The following is a 17,082-nucleotide window of genomic DNA, read 5'->3' on the forward strand; positions in this document are numbered from 1 at the left end:
TCACATGAAGAGCTGTTAAAGCTGTTAAAGCTGTTAAAACTGTTAAAACTGTTAAAGCTGTTAAAGCTGTTAAAGCTGTTAAAGCTGTTAAAACTGTTAAAGCTGTTAAAGCTGTTAAAGCTGTTAAAGCTGTTAAAGCTGTTAAAGCTGTTAAAGCTGTTAAAACTGTTAAAGCTGTTAAAGCTGTTAAAGCTGTTAAAGCTGTTAAAGCTGTTAAAGCTGTTAAAGCTGTTAAAGCTGTTAAAGCTGTTAAAGCTGCTAAAGCTGCTAAAGCTGCTAAAGCTGCTAAAGCTGTTAAAGCTGCTAAAGCTGCTAAAGCTGCTAAAGCTGCTAAAGCTGCTAAAGCTGCTAAAGCTGTTAAAGCTGTTAAAGCTGCTAAAGCTGCTAAAGCTGCTAAAGCTGCTAAAGCTGTTAAAGCTGCTAAAGCTGCTAAAGCTGCTAAAGCTGTTAAAGCTGCTAAAGCTGCTAAAGCTGCTAAAGCTGTTAAAGCTGTTAAAGCTGCGCTACAAAGTGTTTCCATAGACAGCAATGGAAGTGCTAGAACCATCACTGTCAAAATTCTACAAGGTTTCCCAAAATATACTGAACAAAATGTAAATGCATCATGCAACAATTTCAGCAATTTTACTGAGTTACAGTTCATATAAGGAAATCAGTCAATTCAAATAAATTCATTAGGCCCTACTCTATGGATTTCACATGACTGGGCAGGGGTGCAGCCATGGGTGGTCCTGGGGAGGCATGGGGTGGCAGGGTAGCCTAGTGGTTAGAGCGTTGGACTAGTTACTGAAAGGTTGCAAGTTCAAATCCCTGCGCTGACAAGGTACAAATCAGTCATTCTGCCCCTGAACAGGCAGTTAACCCACTGTTCCTAGACTGTCATTGAAAATAAGAATTTGTTCTTAACTGACTTGCCTAGTTAAATAAAAGTTTTAAAACAATAATAATAATAAATAAATAGGGCCACCCATTTGGGAGCCAGGCCCAGCAAATCAGAATATGTTTTTCCCCACAGAAGCCAGAGGAGTGCAGTGGAGATCCTGGGCTGGCGTGGTTACACGTGGTCTGCGGTTATGAGGCCGGTTGGACGTACTGCCAAATTCTCTAAAAAGAGGTGGCTTATGGTAGAGCAATTAACATAGAATTTTCTGGCTCTGGTGGACATTCCTGCAGTCAGCACGCCAATAGCATGCTCCCTCAAAACTTGACACATTTGTGTTTTGTGACAAAATTTCACATTTTAGAGTGGCCTTTTATTGTCCCCAGCACAAGGTGCCCTGTGTAATGATCATGCTGTTTAATCAGCTTCTTGATATGCCACACCTGTCAGGTGGATGGTTTATCTTGGCAAATGAGAAATGCTCACTAACAGATGTAAACACATTTTTGCAAAACATTTGAGAAAAACAAGCTTTTTAGGGGGTGGGGGTATATTTTATTTCAGTTCATGAAACATGGGACCAACACTTTACATGTTACGTTTATGATTTTGTTCGGTATATTTTGTGATTTCAGAGAAAATACAACATTTTCACTAAATCCTTTGAGTGCCTCACTGGTTAGTAATATTGTTGGTTCTGCTAAAGGTGTTTATTTCCAACAAACATCTCCTCAGCCCCTGAGGACTGAAGGCTTTTAAAAGGAGGCATCCTCTCCATTAGAACAGGAATGCACCATTTCTGTCTGGGCCTGAAGAACGTCCACATATATCAGTCCTCCAACTCTTTTGCCCCTGAAAGATGTCTGAGGACCAAAGAGCGTCCTCGGTCAGCTATGTATCCCTCTTCCTCCTCCTCCTTTCCAGCACTTCAACACCCTCTTCTTCTCTGTCTGAAGTTTCATTCTTAACCATCCTTCCTCTTTACTCCTTACTTTTCATTTTTCTTAAGAGCCCATTATCAACCTTTTACATGTCTATGTGCTCAATGGGGATGCCAATTTAATTGAAATCCCAATGGCATCCATATACAAAACATATCATTTTGTAGTGACCCTCCTTTCTTTACCATATCCATCCTCCCTCCTTACTTATCCCTATCTCACATCTTCTTCTGTGGTGCTCATGGGTGGTTTTTGTTGTGTTTGTCCTTCAGAAGAGGAACTAACACTTTTTTTGTATATATATTTTTTCAGCTGAATGTCAAAAGCCTATTAGAACACTTTGATGTTTTTGTGCTCAATGGGGATGCCAATTGAACTGAAATCCCAGTCGCATCCATGCACAAAACATGTACTAATTTGCTATATAGTGTGCCACCATCTTCTCTTTGGGTGATAATTAATCTAAGTGATAGACCTACTTCATTTGCATGTGCTTGCCGTCTTTTAATGTTGAAGTTAAGACACATGCTACTTTTTTTGAATGTTCCTCAGTTACAGTGTGGTCCACACTCTCCTCTGATCCATGCAACCCCACCCTGTCCTTTCCCATGTTCCCGTACGTCTTCTCCTCCACAGCCACCCACCCCTCTTAGCTCTGCACAGTCAGTTCAACGTAGGATCACACAGGCCTGTCGTTTTAACAACATCAAAGTGATCCTCTCCTCCACACTCCACCGGGTCCAGATGTACCAGCAACGCAAACAGCATATCTGCATCCCTAATGACACACTATTCCATTTATAGTGCACCATTTTTTTACCAGAGTCCTATGGGTCCTGGTCTAAAGTTGTGCACTATATAGGGAATAGGGAGTTTGGGATGGAACAGATACCTTTACTGTGACATTACAGGAAAAATAGTAAAAGGAGGACCTTGGTTGGTTACTGCTGAAGAATACCAACCAACTCTCTATTCATTTATAATGAATAGGATCTCATAATTATTAGGAGCTGGCTGGTCTCCTGGGCTGGATGCCGAATGGCACCCTATTCCCTATTTAGTGCACTACTTTGATCAGGGCTCTGTTACAATGTAGTGCACTAAATAGAGAATAGGATGCCATTTGGGATTCAACCCTAGACTTTCAGGACAGAGCTAGCCAGAGTCAAAGGGCAATGATGATAAAACATAAATAATATACGTGGGAACACATGATGTACAGTATGTGCATTATCTCACCTCGTGGGTGAGAGATACTGTACAGTTGAAGTCGGAGGTTTACATACACTTAGGTTGGAGTCATTAAAACTGGTTTGTCAGCCACTCCACAAATGTCTTGTTAACAAACTAGAGTTTTGGCAAGTCGGATAGGACATCTAATTTGTGCATGACACAAGTGATTTTTCCAACAATTGTTTACAGACAGATTATTTCACTGTATCACAATTCCAATTGGTCAGAGGTTTAATAAACTAAGTTGACTGTGCCTTTAAACAGCTTGGAAAATCATGGCTTTAGAAGATTCTGATAGGCTAATTGATATAATTTGAGTTAATTGGAGGTGTACCTGTGGATGTATTTCAAGGCCTACATTCAAACTCAGTGCCTCTTTGCTTGACATCATGGGAAAATGTAAATAAATGAGCCAAGATCTCAGAAAAGGAATTGTAGACCTCCACAAGTCTGGTTCATCCTTGGGAGCAATTTCCAAATGCCTGAAGGTACCACATTAATCTGTAGAAACAATAGTATGCAAGTATAAACACCATGGGACCACGCAGCCATCATACCGCTCAGGAAGGAGACATGTTCTGTCTCCTAGAGATGAACGAACTTTCGTGTGAAAAGTGCAAATCAATCCCAGAACAACAGCAAAGGACCTTGTGAAGATGCTGGAGGAAACAGGTACAATAGTATCTTTATCCACAGTAAAATGAGTCCTACATCGACATAACCTGAAACGCAGCTCAGCAAGGAAGAAGCCACTACTCCAAAACCAGAAAATAAAAAAAAGCCAGACTATGGTTTGCAACTGCACATGGGGACAAAGATTGTACTTTTTGGAGAAATGTCCTCTGGTCTGATGAAACAAAAATAGAACTGTTTGGCAATAATGATCATCGTTATGTTTGGAGGAAACAGGGGGAGGCTTGCAAGCCAAAGAACACCATCCCAACCGTGAAGCACGAGGGGGGGGGGAAGCATCATGTTGTGGGGGTGCTTTGCTGCAGGAGGGGATAGTGCACTTCACAAAATAGATGATATCATGAGGATGGAAAATTATGTGGATATTTTGAAGCAACATCTCAAGACATCAGTCAGGAAGTTAAAGCTTGGTCACGAATGGGTCTTCCAAATGGACAATGGCCCCAAGCATACTTCCAAAGTCGTGGCAAAATGGCTTGAGGACAACTAAGTCAAAGTATTGGAGTGCCATCACAAAGCCCTGACCTCCATCCTGTAGAAAGTTTGTGGGCAGAACTGAAAAAGTGTGTGCGAGCAAGGAGGCCTACAAACCTGACTCAGTTACACCAGCTCTGTCAGGAGGAATGGGCCAAAATTCACCCAACTTATTGTGGGATGCTTGTGGAAGGCTACCGAAACATTTGACCCAATGTCATGCCCTGACCTATTTGGTAGGTCAGGGTGTGACTAGGGTGGGAAATCTATGTTTATATTTCTTTGTTGGCCGAATATGGTTCCCAATCAGAGGCAGCTGTCTATCGTTGTATCCATGAGGGAAGGTTGTCTCTATAACGTGTCAATGTTCCAGTATCCATGAGGGAAGGTTTTCTCTATAATGTGTCAACGTTCCAGTATCCATGAGGGAAAGTTGTCTCTATAACTTGTCAATGTTCCAGTATCCATCAGGGAAGGTTTTCTATATAACGTGTCAACGTTCCAGTATCCATGAGGGAAGGTTTTCTCTATAACGAAAGATTGTGCAGGTGTAGATTTTACTCAGGATTGAGATTAAAAATACTATCTAGAACCTAAAAGGGTTATTTGGCTGTCCCCATAGGAAAACCCTTTGAGTAACCCTTTTTTTGGTTCCAGGTTGAACCCTTTTGGGTTCCATGTAGAACCTACATGGAACTCAAAAGGGTTCTACCTGGAACTAAAAATGGTTCGACCTGGAACCAAAAAGGGTTCTCCTATGGGGACTGCCAAAGAATCCTTTTGGAACCCTTTTTTCTAGTGTAGTCACTGGCCCACATCGAACATATGAAGTCCAGTAAATTATTTGTGCAAATCGCTGCCTATAAAAATAAAAACTAATAAAGCAAGCGCTTAGTGGAGCATGCTCTATTTTACAGAACATTACACCTGAGACAGTGACAGAGAGACAGGGGTACATTACACTAAGAGAGAGAGAGAGAGAGAGAGAGAGAGAGAGAGAGAGAGAGAGAGAGAGAGAGAGAGAGAGAGAGAGAGAGAGAGAGAGAGAGAGAGAGAGAGAATTGTCTATAGCCTCAGCACACCTCATCGTAACCACAGCAACCGTAGCTAAAAATCGCCCACCACCATCTCGAACACAGAGAAAGACCTTGGGTTTCAGGAGGAAAGATCAAAATATATGTGCATATGTTTACATGGAAAATTCTAACCCAACCAGCCAGTGAAAGATGTAGGCGTGTATAAAATCTACACCCAATCCACTTTGCTAGCTGCTTTAAGGCCTGCGTCCCAAATGGTCCCCTGTTCCCAATGTGGTGCACTACTTTTGACCAGTATGCATAGAGCCCTGGTCTAAAGTAATGCACTTTGTAGGGAATATGGTGCTATTTGGGATGTAACCTAACACTGTCTGCTGATTAATAGAGGGAAGGTGAACTTGGCCTCAGGTTGAGATAAGCAATGAATCCCTGCATTATAAAACCTTTTCTGTGTGACCTTGTGATGGGATAGGACAGTGGGGAATAGACCCAGGGCAGGGCCGTCGTTAGCTTAGCCCTTTCCCCTCTGGGCGAGCTCTGCTCCTATAGACCCCTGCCCCAGCCAGAGACCCAACTCTATGGCCACTGACCACCTTCATCAATGGAAGGTTGGAGTCACAAGTTCAAGTCATTGTCAGATTTCAATGTATCTCATATGCTGTACATCTCATAATATATTTCTGAAAATATTTGTATTGTTGCTATGGGCAGCAGGTAGCCTAGATGTTAAGAGTGTTAGGCCAATAAGGTTACTGGTTTGAATCCCAGAGCTGACTAGGGGAAAAATCTGTTGATGTGCCCTTGAGCAAGGCACTTAACCATAATTGCTCCTGTAAATCGCTCTGGATAAGAGTGTCTGCTAAATGACTCAAATGTAATGTCTGCTTAAAATGTTACTGTCCTAGGTCTAGGTTGTTGATTGGTCTGAACTCGTTCACCTGATTTTTCATATATTTTAACAGAGGCTCTCTAGCAGTCATTGCCAAGAAAGTGCACACACACACACACACGCACGGACGCAGACGCACGCGCACACACACACACACACACGCACAAACCATACACTGAGTATTTCATGTCATTTAAAGGGACCACACACACACACACACACACACACACACACACACACACACACACACACACACACACACACACACACAAACACACACATTTAAAGGGACCACACACACACACACACACACACACACACACACACACACACACACACACACACACACACACACACACACACACACACAAACCATACACACATGTCACACACACACACACACACACACACACACAAACCATACACTGAGTAGTTCATGTCATTTAAAGGGACCACACACACACACACACACACACACAAACCATACACTGAGTAGTTCATGTAATTTAAAAGGGACCAACCACACACAGCAGGAAGGCTAAGGCTGGTTCAGTCTTTTCAAACCACTGAATTCAAATTCAAATGAGTTTGGGGCTGCAGGTAGCCTAGTGGTGAGAGTGTAGGGCCAGTACTCAGAAGGTTGCTGGGTCAAATCCCAGAGCTGACAAGGTAAAAATCTGTCATTCTTCCCCTGAACAAGGCAGTTAACCAGCTATCACTGTAAATAAGAGTTAGTTCTTAACTGACTTGCCTAGTTAAGTAAAGGTTAAAAAATAATCTACTTTTCTATTGCACATTCTAACTGACTTAAGCATAACCAAACTTATTCAACTTACATGACAACTTGTGTACATTGTAACTTGTTATCTGTCGCTCAAAGATTTACAATGGAGAAGTACTGTAGATAAATGACAAAACGAGGGGAGAGAAATAAGCTAGTAGCCTCATTACCGTGTATGTAACTTACCTTCAAGGTTACACTACATAAATATCAAGACCAGAGTGTTGGGAAAAGGATGTTTTCTTCCCTGGTGTTATATTACCAACCTAGTATCTTACAGAACATAGTGTTCTGAGAAGACCCCAGGAGGGTATTCTATTCAATACTACTATTATTATTTAATGCTATTATTATTATTATTCTATACCATTATTATTTAATGCTATCATTTAGCTGCTAGCTGCTGTGTACTGTTGGTTGGGCTGTACAAGGAAGCACGGTCTGTGTGCGTTCGTGTGTGTGTGTGTGTGTGTGTGTGTGTGTGTGTGTGTGTGTGTGTGTGTGTGTGTGTGTGTGTGTGTGTGTGTGTGTGTGTGTGTGTGTGTGTGAGGTCAAGTTCTCTGTTCCTCTGGCAGTGTCAAGGCACACTAAGAGCATGGAAACACATGGGTCGACACTCTGCTACATACATACACATGCTGAGACATACTGGGGTTAATTCCATTTCAATTGCTGTCAATTCAGAGAGTAAAGCAAATTCCTATTCAAATCAAATCAAATTTATTTATGTAGCCCTTCTTACATCAGCTGATATCTCAAAGTACAGAAACCCAGCCTAAAACCCCAAACAGCAAGCAATGCAGGTGTAGAAGCACGGTGGCTAGAAAAAACTCCCTAGAAAGGCCAAAACCTAGGAAGAAACCTAGAGAGGAACCAGGCTATGTGGGGTGGCCAGTCCTCTTCTGGCTGTGCCGGGTGGAGATTATAACAGAACATGGCCAAGATGTTCAAATGTTCATAAATGACCAGCATATTCCATACTTTCCTCATAGAAAAGCACAGATCATTGGCATTTCAGTGTACTTCCTGGATTGACTGATATTGAAATTGAATTGACCCCAAAAAACTGTACACATACTGAAGAACAAGCTAATCAGATTATGTCATTATGACTTCAGTATTTTCTTTGAACACTTTATTTAAACAGTTTGAAACAGAGGAAGAGACAGGCAAGTGGGAGAACACTAGGAAGAGTGGACATGGGGAATGAACCCCAGTCACCAGTGGGGACCAGCATGTGACTGGATGGGAGCATCACCACTAGAACATGGGCTCTGCATGTGTCTTCACTCTTAATAAAGCCCTTCCTTTGTATACTATCCAATTCATATAACACATATAACACATTTCCCTGTTTCTTGAGTAAATTATATATAGACTGTATATACAGTATGTAGAACATTCATACTATTAGGAGAATGATCTACATATCCTGTAGGTTTGTTAAAATATGAATTACACCAACGACTCTGACATGGAGAAAAAGCCATACCATATTACCCATATTACATACTTTTAACGATTTCATTACAAAGGAGCAGATCCCATCTAACAAAGCCATTACACTGTATTACCACTGGCACCTATGTCTCTGGGATGGTCTTATCAGAGCACAGTGTGGGCCTCTCCTCAGACAGTAGGTGAAAGGAAGAGGAAAGAGATGTTTTGTGGCCTGGATCATGGAGCCATGGTTATGTCAAGGAGGGGGGTAGAGGAAGAGGGTGTAGAGGAAGAGGAGGGTAGAGGAAGCGGAAGGTTGAGGAAGAGGAGGGTAGAAGAGGGTAAAAGAAGGAAAGGGTAGAGGAAGAGGAGAGAAGAAAATGAGTGGAAGAAGGTAGAGGAAGATGAGGAAGAGGAGGGTAGAAGAGGGTAAAAGAAGGAAAGGGTAGAGGAAGAGGAGGGTAGAAGAAAATGAGTGGAAGAGGAGGTAGAGGAAGATGAGGGTAGAAGAGGGTAAAGGTAGAGGAGGGTGAGGGTAGAGGAAGAGGAGGGAAGAGGAGGGGGAGGGTAGAGGAAGATGAAGGTAGAGGAGGGGAGGGTAGTGGAAGAGGAGAGTAGAGGAAGATGAGGTTAGAAGGAGAGGAGGGTAGAGATAGAGGAAGGGAAATTAGTGTAGATGAAGATGGACATAGAAGCGGAGGGTAGAGGAACATTAGAGGAAACGAAGAAGAGGGTATAGGAAGATCAGGGTAGAGGAGGCAAAGGGTAGAAGAGGGTAAAGCAAGAAGAGGGTAGAGGAGGGTAGAGGAAGAGGAGGAAGAGGAGGGTATAAGAAGAAGAGGGTAGAAGAGATGGAGTGGAAGAGTTGGTAGAGGACGATGAGGGTAGAAGAGGGTAAAGGTCTGCTCTAGAGAAGATCTGCATGGAGGAATGGGCCAAAATACCAGCAACAGTGTGTGAAAAGATGAAGGTTGAAGACTTACAGAAAACATTTGACCTCTGTCATTGCCAACTACGGGTATATAACAAAGTATTGAGATAAACTTTTGTAATTGACCAAATACTTATTTTCCACCATAATTTGAAAATAAATTCTTTAAAAATCCTACAATGTGATTTTCTGGATTGTTTTTTCTCATTTTGTCTGTCATAGTTGAAGTGTACCTATGATGAAAATTACAGGCCTTTCTCATCTTTTTAAGTGGGAGAACTTGCACAATTGGTGGCTGACTAAATACTTTTTTGCCCCACTGTAGGTAGAGAAGGTTAGAGGAAGATGAGGGTAAAATAAGAAGAGGGTGGAGGAGGGTAGACGAAGATGAAGGTAGAGAAAGAGGAGGGTAGAGTAAGTGGAGGGTAGTTGAAGAGGAGGTTAGAGGTAGAGGAAGAGCAGTATAGAGGAAGAGGAGGGTAGAGGAACGTGAGGGTAGAGGAAGCGAAGGGTAGAGGAAGATGAGGGTAGAGGAAGAGGAGGGAAGAGTAGGAGGAAGAGGAGGTTAGAGTAAGTGGAGGGTAGTAAAAGTGGACGGTAGAAGAAAAGGATGGTAGATGAAGGTAGAGGAAGATGAAGGTAGAGGAGGGGAGGGTAGTGGAAGAAGAGGTTAGAGGTAGAGGAAGAGCAGTATAGAGGAAGAGGAGGGTAGATAAGCAACGTGAAAAGGGTAGAGGAAAAGTTTGACCTCTGTCATTGCCAAAGGGTAGAGGAAGATGACCAAATACTTAGTGTAGAGGAAGAGGAGGGAAGAAAATAAATTCTTTAAAAAGGAGGAAGAGGAGTTTTTTCATTTTGTCTGTCAAGTGGAGGGTAGTACAGGCCTTTCTCAAAGTGGACGGAGAAGAAAAGGAGGGTATACTTTTTTGAAGATGAAGGTAGAGGAAGGGAGGGTAAAGTGGAAAGAAGAGCTTAGAGGAAGAGGATGGTAGAGGAAGAGCAGTGAAGAGGAAGATGAGGGTAGAGGAGGGTAGAGGAAAATGAGGGTAGAGGAAGATGAAGGTAGAGGAGGGGAGGGTAGTGAAAGAAGAGCTTAGAGGAAGAGGATGGTAGAGGAAGAGCAGTGTAGAGGAAGATGAGGGTAGAGGAGGGTAGAGGAAAATGAGGGTAGAGGAAGATCAGTATAGAGGAAGAGGAGGGTATAGGAAGAGGAGGGTAGAGGAGGGTAGAGGAAAATGAGGGTAGAGGAAGATCAGTATAGAGGAAGAGGAGGGTATAGGAAGAGGAGGGTAGAGGAAGGGGAATGGAAGAGGAGGTAGAGGATTATGAGGGGCGAAGAGGGTAAATGAAGATGAGGGTAGAGGAAGATGGGGTACAGGAAGAGAAGGGTAGAGGAAGAGAAGGGTAGAGGAAGATGGGGTAAAGGAAGGGGAATGTTGTGGAAAAGGAGGGTAGAGGAGTGTAGAGGAGGTGGAGGAAGATGGGGTAGAGGAAGCGGAGGGTAGAAGAAAAGGAGGGAAGAGGAAGAGGAGAGTAAAAGAAGATGAAGGTAGGAGAGGAGGGTAGAGGAAGAGGAGTGAAAATTAGTGTTGAGGAAGAGGAGGGTATAGGAAGATCAGGGTAGAGGAAGAGGAGGGTAGAGAAAGAGCAGTGTAGAGGAAGATGAGGGTAGAGGAGGGTATATGAAGAGGATGGTAGAGGAAGAGGAGAGGAAGAGGAGGGTAGAGGATTATGAGGGGCGAAGAGGGTAAAGGAAGAGGTAGGGTGAAGGAAGAGGAGGGTAGAGGAAGAGCAGTGTAGAGGAAGATGAGGGTAGAGGAGGGTATAGGAAGAGGATGGTAGAGGAAGAGGAGTGGAAGAGGAGGGTAGATGATTATGAGGGTAGAGGAAGAGGAGGGTAGAGGAAGAGCAGTGTAGAGGAAGATGATGGTAGAGGAGGGTATATGAAGAGGATGGTAGAGGAAGAGGAGGGTAGAGGAAGAGGAGGGTAGAGGATTATGAGGGGTGAAGAGGGTAAAGGAAGAGGTAGGGTGAAGGAAGAGGAGTGTGAAGGAAGAGGAAGGAAGGGGAAGCGGCAGGGTAGAGGAAGAGGAAGGTAAAGGAAGAAGCGAATGGAAGAAGCGGAGGGTAGAGGAAGATGAGGGTAGAGGCAGAGGAGGGTGAAGGAAGAAGAGGGTAGAGGAGGGTAGAGGAGGGTAGAGGAAGATGGGGTAGAGGAAGAGAAGGGTAGAGAAAGAGAAGGGTAGAGGAAGAGAAGGGTAGAGGAAGATGGGGTAGATGAAGGGGAATGTTGTGGAAAAGGACGGTAAAGGAAGGAGAGGATAGAGGAAGAGGAGTGTAGAGGAAGAGGAAGGTAGAGAAAGATGAAGGTACAGTAAGTGGAGGGTAGTGAAAGAGGAAGGTAGAAGAAGAGGAGGCTAGAAGAGGGTAGAGTAAGATGGGGTAGAGGAAGAGAAGGGTAGAGAAAGAGAAGGGTAGAGGAAGAGAAGGGTAGAGGAAGATGGGGTAGAGGAAGGGGAATGTTGTGGAAAAGGACGGTAAAGGAAGGAGAGGGTAGAGGAAGAGGAGTGTAGAGGAAGAGGAGGGTAGAGAAAGATTAAGGTACAGTAAGTGGAGGGTAGTGAAAGAGGAGGGTAGAGGAAGAGGAGAGTAAAGGAAGATGGGGAGAGAAAGAGGAGTAAAAATTAGTGTAGAGGAAGAGGAGGGTAGAAGAAGAGGAGTGTAGAGGAAGAGGAGGGTTGAGAAAGATCAGGTTCGATGAAGAGGAGTGTAGAGGAAGGGGAGGGCAGAGGAAGAGGAGGGTAGTGACAGTGGAAGGTAGAGGAAGAGGTACAGTAGTAGAGGAAGGTGAGGGTCAATGAAAAAAAGAGTAAAGGAAGAGGATGGTAGAGGAAGAGGAGGGTAGAGGATGGTAGAGGAAGAGGAGAGCTGCAGGAGAGGAGGGTAGAGGAAGAGGAAGGTTGTGGAAGAGGGTGGTAGAGGAAGAGGAGGGTAGAGGTAGAGAAGGGTATAGGAGAATAGAGGAACATGAAGTAGAGGAAGAGCAGGGTAGAGGAAGAGGAAGGTTGTGGAAGCGGAGGGTAGAGGTGGTTTGAGGAAGAGGATGTTAGAGGAAGATGAAGGTAGAGGATGTGGATGGTAGTGGAAGAGGAGTTTAGAGGAAGAGGAGGATAGTGGAAGAGGAGGGTAGTGGAGGGTAGAGGAAGAAAGGGGTAGAGGAGAGGAAGAGGAGGATGGAGGAAGATGAGGTAAAGGAAGATGATGGTAGTGGAAAATGGGGGTAGAGGGGGATGAGGATAGAGGAGGTTAGCGGTGGAGGTACATAGAGGAAGGGGAGGGAAGTGGAAGATGAGGGTATAGGAAGAGAAGGGTAAAGGAAGAGGGGGGTCGAGGAAGAGGAAGTAGAGGAAAATCAGTGTAGTGGAGGGTAGAGAAAGAGGAGGTAGAGGAGGAATAGGAGGGTAAAGGAAGGTAAAGGAGGGTAAAAAGGGGACAGAGGCTATCTTGGCACAGCAGTGGTATCAATAATTCAGTTCCATTCTGACCTCCTGACAGAGCTAGAAGAGGATTTCCTGATGACAGACACATCAGGTGCCAATTTGGACGTAATGTTTTCTCCTCTCTCTCTCTCTCTCTCGCTCTACCTGATCTCTCAACCAGCTTCATCTGGAATGCTTTGCGAACAGTCTTGAAGGAGTTCCCATACATGCTGAGCACAAATAACACATAAGAAATCATGCAAAATTGATAAACTAATCAAAATATATTGTATATTTCAGATTCTTCAAAATGCCACCTTTTGCCTTGATGACAGCTTTGCACCCTCTTGGCATTCTCTCAACCAGCTTCACCTGGAATGTTTTTCCAACCGTCTTGAAGGAGTTCCCACATATGCTGAGCACTTGTTGGATGCTTTTCCTTCATTCTGCGGTCCATCTCATCCCAAACCTTCTCAATTGAAGAACAGATCAGCCCTGTTTCTCTTTCAATGTTCTAAAAAGGGAGAGAGTGGAGAAGTTGTTGTGAATGTGTTTACCTAAGTAAAAGCATAGGGCTGCAGTCGGAGGCTGTTTAGCTGGCGATTAGATTCTGCCAGGGCGAATCAGCCAATCTCGCGCTGTAAACAGTTTACTCCAGCTCCCATCCCACTGATGTCATTGTGCCACTGCTCGTCTTGCCATGCTCCCAATTGCTCAGCAGCCGGAGGAGACGCAGAGAGAATGTGTTCTCTGTTTTGCTGTGCTATTTCCTATCCTTTTCTTCAAACCCGGTTCTCTCGCTCTCTTTCTCACACTCTTTCTGTTTTTCTATTTCTTTCTCTCTCTTGACAATTGTACCTGCCTCTCTCTCTCTCTCTACAACCCTATCTACCTCTCTCTCTCTGCCTCTCTCTATCTACCCCTCTTTATTTCTTTCTCTCTCTCTTTCTATTTATTTCTCTCTCTGCAATTCTACCTGCCTCTCCCTCTCTCTCTCTGCCCCTCTCTCTCTCTCTCTCTCTCTACAACCCTATCTACCTCTCTCTCTGCCTCTCTCTCTCTCTCTACAACCCTATCTACCTCTCTCTCTATATATATATATATATATAATATATCTGCCTCTCTCTCTACAACCCTATCTACCTCTCTGTCTCTATATATATATATATATATAATATATCTGCCTCTCTCTCTACAACCCTATCTACCTCTGTCTCTATATATATATATATATAATATATCTGCCTCTCTCTCTACAACCCTGTCTACCTCTCCCTCTCTCTCTCTACAACCCTATCTACCTCTTTCTCTCTCTCTCTCTTTACAACCCTATCTACCTCTTTCTCTCTCTCTCTCTCTCTCTCTTTACAACCCTATCTACTCTCTCTCTCTCTCTTTACAACCCTATCTACCTCTCTCTCTCTCTCTCTCTCTACAACCCTATCTACCTCTCTCTCTCTCTATATATATATATATATATATATATAATATATCTGCCTCTCTCTCTCTACAACCCTGTCTACCTCTCCCTCTCTCTCTCTCTACAACCCTATCTACCTCTTTCTCTCTCTCTCTTTACAACCCTATCTACCTCTCTCTCTCTCTTTTACAACCCTATCTAACTCTCTCTCTCTCTCTTTACAACCCTATCTAACTCTCTCTCTCTCTCTCTTTACAACCCTATCTACCTATCTCTCTCTCTCTCTCTTTACAACCCTATCTACCGCTCTCTCTCTCTCTCTCTTTACAACCCTATCTACCTCTCTCTCTCTCTCTCTCTTGACAATTCTACCAGCCTCTCTCTCTACAACCCTATCTCTCTACAACCCTCTCTCTCTCTCTCTTTCTATCTGCCTCTCTCTCTCTATCTGCCTCTCTCTCTCTATCTGCCTCTCTCTCTCTATCTGCATCTCTGTCTCTGCAACGCATCTCTGTCTCTCTCTCTCACTCTAAAGGAGAGGACACTACCTTAGACTGGTAAGTGAAATACCAGTCTTTATATTTATATGATCTTATATTGCAAATCCGAACAAATCCAGTTGTTTCAATGGTTGGATGGTATTCATTTGAGAGATTTATTAAAATATTTTCTTTGGTTGCTGTATATTTATATACAGTTGAAGTCGGAAGTTAACATACACTTAGGTTGGAATCATTAAAACTCGTTTTTCATACACTCCATACATTTCTTGTTAACAAACTATAGTTTTGGCAAGTCGGTTAGGATATCTACTTTGTGCATGAAACAAGTAATTTTTCCAAAAATTGTTTACAGACAGACTATTTCACTTATCATTCACTGTATCACAATTCTAGTGGGTCAGACGTTTACATACAATAAGTTGACTGTGCCTTTAAACAGCTTGGAAAATTCCAGAAAATAATGTCATGGCTTTAGAAGCTTCTAATTGACATAATTTCAGTCAATTGGAAGTGTACCTATGGATGTATATCAAGACCTACTTTCAAACTCGGTGCCTCCTTGCTGGACATCATGGGAAAATCAAAATAAATCAGCCAAGACCTCAGAAAAAGAATTGCAGACCTCCACAAGTCTGGTTCATCCTTTGGAGCAATTTCCAAACACCTGAAGGTACCACGTTCATCTATACAAACAATAGTACGCAAGTATAAACACCATGGACCACGCAGAAATCACACCGCTAAGGAAGGAGACTCGTTCTGTCTCCTGGAGATGAACGTACTTTGGTGCGAAAAGTGCAAATCAATCCCAGAACAACAGCAAAGGACCTTGTGAAGATCCTGCAGGAAACAGGTACAAAGTATCTATATCCACAGTAAAATGAGTCCTATATTGACATAACCTAAAACGCCGCTCAGCAAGGAAGAAGCCACAACTCCAAAACCGCCATAAAAAAGCCAGACTATGGTTTGCAACTGCACATGGCGACAAAGATCGTACTTTTTGGAGAAATGTTCTCTGGTCTGATGAAACAAAAATAGAGCTGTTTGGCAATAATGACCATCGTTACATTTGGAGGAAAAGGGGGAGGCTTGCAAGCCGAAGAACACCATCCCAACTGTGAAGCACAGGGTTGGCAGCATCATGTTGTGGGGCTGCTTTGCTGCAGGAGGGACTGGTGCATTTCACAAAGTAGATGGCATCACGAAGATGGAAAATTATGTGGATATATTGAAGCAACATCTCAAAACATTAGTCAGGAAGTTAAATCTTGTTACGAATGGGTCTTTCAAATGGACAATGACCCCAAGCATACTTCCAAAGTTGTGGCAAAATGGCTTAAGGACAACAAAGTCAAGTTATTGGAGTGGCCATCACAAAGCCCTGACCTCAATCCATTAGAAAGTTTGTGGGCAGAACTGAAAAAGTGTGTGCGAGCAAGGAGGCCTAGAATCTTGACTCAGTTACACCAGCTCTGTCAGGAGGAATGGGCTAAAATTCATCCAACTTGTTATGGGAAGCTTGTGGAAGGCTACCCAAAATGTTTGACCCAAGTTAAACAGTTTAAAGGCAATGCTACCAACCACTAATTGAGTGTATGTAAACTTCTGACCCATTGGGGTCAATGTGATGAAATAAATAAAAGCTGAAATAAATCAGTCGCTCTACTACTATTCTGACATTTCACATTTTTTAAATAAAGTGGTGATCCTAACTGACCTAAGATAGGGAATTTTTATTCGGATTAAATGTCAGTAATTGTGAAAAACAGACTTTAAATATGTTTGGCTAAGGTGTATGTAAACTTCCGACTTCAACTATATATATATAATTATATTTAATAGCTAATGAAATATGTCTATGAATAGTAAACAATGCACTTTAAAGCCACAACATGTCAAAGTCAACATACGATACACATTGGGCTGCTAACTGGTGCAGTGGTCTAACACACTGCAGTACCTGGTTCGAATCCAGGCTGCATCACAGCCGGCCGTTTTATTATTTTTATTTTTTTAACTTTGTGTGTAGTTTGTGTTGGCTGCTAACTTGGCCCTTATCTTAAGTATTTCACTTCTGTGTTTGGAGACATTGGATCTGCATTCTTGTCGCATCTCCCGTTAATACATTTTATGTAGGGAAGCTAATGATCCATAATGTTTGACATTCCTGGGAGTGCGTAAACGTTTATTTTTTATTAGAATAGCATTTTTGTATGTTTTCTATAGTTATGTTCTTGAAAATGTATCAATTTACCAATTCGGCCACTTGGAGGCACTTGGGCAAATCGTGAAGGACACCTGGGTGACTTCAAACTAAATGTCATGGAGCTTGCTCATTCTTGAAGTTATCGGTCTGAAACTTTGCACATACACTGTTG

This window comes from Oncorhynchus tshawytscha, linkage group LG25 (genome assembly GCF_018296145.1).
Source record: "Oncorhynchus tshawytscha isolate Ot180627B linkage group LG25, Otsh_v2.0, whole genome shotgun sequence".
Taxonomy (NCBI): Eukaryota; Metazoa; Chordata; class Actinopteri; order Salmoniformes; family Salmonidae; genus Oncorhynchus; species Oncorhynchus tshawytscha.